Source organism: Callionymus lyra, unplaced genomic scaffold, assembly GCF_982586985.1.
Source record: "Callionymus lyra unplaced genomic scaffold, fCalLyr1.hap1.1 HAP1_SCAFFOLD_26, whole genome shotgun sequence".
In the NCBI taxonomy this organism is placed as follows: Eukaryota; Metazoa; Chordata; class Actinopteri; order Syngnathiformes; family Callionymidae; genus Callionymus; species Callionymus lyra.
This window is the reverse complement of record NW_028258543.1, coordinates 728,851-732,075: the sequence shown is the minus strand read 5'-3', so window position 1 is coordinate 732,075 and position 3,225 is coordinate 728,851.

Genomic DNA, 3,225 nt, shown 5'->3' with positions numbered 1-3,225 from the left:
TAAACAAGACAAACACTTATTCGAAGCTGTTTTCAAAAGTTATGTTTAACCTGAAATATTGTCTCAAACTGATGTTCTCAGACTGAGAGAATGACGTTTTCTAAGATTCTGCTGGAGCTCTGAATAGCAGTTTTCAAACATCAAATAAAGGGTTTATATAGCTATATATATCAATTTGCATCTGAAATAAACAAGAGAAACACTTATTCGAAGCTGTTTTCAAAAGTTATGTTTAACCTGAAACATTGTCTCAAACTGATGTTCTCAGACTGAGAGAATGACGTTTTCTAAGATTCTGCTGGAGCTCTGAATAGCAGTTTTCAAACATCAAATAAAGGGTTTATATAGCTATATATATCAATTTGCATCTGAAATAAACAAGAGAAACATTTATTCGAAGCTGTTTCCAAAAGTTATGTTTAACCTGAAATATTGTCTCAAACTGATCTTCTCAGACTGAGAGAATGACGTTTTCCAAGATTCTGCTGGAGCTCTGAATAACAGTTTTAAAACATCAAATAAAGAGTTTATATAGCTATATATATCAATTTGCATCTGAAATAAACAAGAGAAACACTTATTCGAAGCTGTTTTCAAAAGTTATGTTTAACCTGAAATATTGTCTCAAACTGATGTTCTCAGACTGAGAGAATGACGTTTTCTAAGATTCTGCTGGAGCTCTGAATAGCAGTTTTCAAACATCAAATAAAGGGTTTATATAGCTATATATATATCAATTTGCATCTGAAATAAACAAGAGAAACATTTATTCCAAGCTGTTTTCAAAAGTTATGTTTAACCTGAAATATTGTCTCAAATTGATGTTCTCAGACTGAGAGAATGACGTTTTCTAAGATTCTGCTGGAGCTCTGAATAGCAGTTTTCAAACATCAAATAAAGGGTTTATATAGCTATATATATATCAATTTGCATCTGAAATAAACAAGAGAAACACTTATTCAAAGCTGTTTTCAAAAGTTATGTTTAATCTGAAATATTGTCTCAAACTGATGTTCTCAGACTGAGAGAATGACGTTTTCTAAGATTCTGCTGGAGCTCTGAATAGCAGTTTTCAAACATCAAATAAAGGGTTTATATAGCTATATATATCAATTTGCATCTGAAATTAACAAGAGAAACACTTATTCGAAGCTGGTTTCAAAAGTTATGTTTAACCAGAAATATTGTCTCAAACTGATGTTCTCAGACTGAGAGAATGACGTTTTCTAAGATTCTGCTTGAGCTCTGAATAGCAGTTTTCAAACATCAAATAAAGGGTTTATATAGCTATATATATATCAATTTGCATCTGAAATAAACAAGAGAAAAACTTATTCTAAGCTGTTTTCAAAAGTTATGTTTAACATGAAATTACCGCTCAAACTGATGTTCTCAGACTGAGAGAATGACGTTTTCCAAGACTCTGCTGGAGCTCTGAATAACAGTTTTCAAACATCAAATAAAGGGTTTATATAGCTATATATATCAATTTACATCTGATATAAACAAGAGAAACACTTATTCGAAGCTGTTTTCAAAAGTTATGTTTAACCTGAAATATTGTCTCAAACTGATGTTCTCAGACTGAGAGAATGACGTTTTCCAAGATTCTGCTGGAGCTCTGAATAGCAGTTTTCAAACATCAAATAAAGGGTTTATATAGCTATATATATCAATTTGCATCTGAAATAAACAAGAGAAACACTTATTCGAAGCTGTTTTCAAAAGTTATGTTTAACCTGAAACATTGTCTCAAACTGATGTTCTCAGACTGAGAGAATGACGTTTTCTAAGATTCTGCTGGAGCTCTGAATAGCAGTTTTCAAACATCAAATAAAGGGTTTATATAGCTATATATATCAATTTGCACCTGAAATAAACAAGAGAAACATTTATTCGAAGCTGTTTTCAATAGTTATGTTTAACCTGAAATATTGTCTCAAACTGATCTTCTCAGACTGAGAGAATGACGTTTTCCAAGATTCTGCTGGAGCTCTGAATAACAGTTTTAAAACATCAAATAAAGGGTTTATATAGCTATATATATCAATTTGCATCTGAAATAAACAAAAGAAAAACTTATTCAAAGCTGTTTTCAAAAGTTATATTTAACCTGAAATATTGTCTCAAACTGATGTTCTCAGACCGAGAGAATGACGTTTTCTAAGATTCTGCTGGAGCTCTGAATAGCAGTTTTCAAACATCAAATAAAGGGTTTATATAGCTATATATATCAATTTGCATCTGGAATAAACAAGAGAAACACTTATTCGAAGCTGTTTTCAAAAGCTATGTTTAACCTGAAATATTGTCTCAAACTGATGTTCTCAGACTGAGAGAATGACGTTTTCTAAGATTCTGGTGGAGCTCTGAATAGCAGTTTTCAAACATCAAATAAAGGGTTTATATAGCTATATATATCAATTTGCATCTGAAATAAACAAAAGAAAAACTTATTCAAAGCTGTTTTCAAAAGTTATGTTTAACCTGAAATATTGTCTCAAACTGATGTTCTCAGACCGAGAGAATGACGTTTTCTAAGATTCTGCTGGAGCTCTGAATAGCAGTTTTCAAACATCAAATAAAGGGTTTATATAGCTATATATATCAATTTGCATCTGAAATAAACAAGAGAAACACTTATTCGAAGCTGTTTTCAAAAGTTATGTTTAACCTGAAATATTGTCTCAAACTGATGTTCTCAGACTGAGAGAATGACGTTTTCTAAGATTCTGCTGGAGCTCTGAATAGCAGTTTTCAAACATCAAATAAAGGGTTTATATAGCTATATATATCAATTTGCATCTGAAATAAACAAGAGAAACACTTATTCGAAGCTGGTTTCAAAAGTTATGTTTAACCTGAAATATTGTCTCAAACTGATGTTCTCAGACTGAGAGAATGACGTTTTCTAAGATTCTGCTGGAGCTCTGAATAGCAGTTTTCAAACATCAAATAAAGGGTTTATATAGCTATATATATCAATTTGCATCTGAAATAAACAAAAGAAAAACTTATTCAAAGCTGTTTTCAAAAGTTATATTTAACCTGAAATATTGTCTCAAACTGATGTTCTCAGACCGAGAGAATGACGTTTTCTAAGATTCTGCTGGAGCTCTGAATAGCAGTTTTCAAACATCAAATAAAGGGTTTATATAGCTATATATATCAATTTGCATCTGGAATAAACAAGAGAAACACTTATTCGAAGCTGTTTTCAAAAGT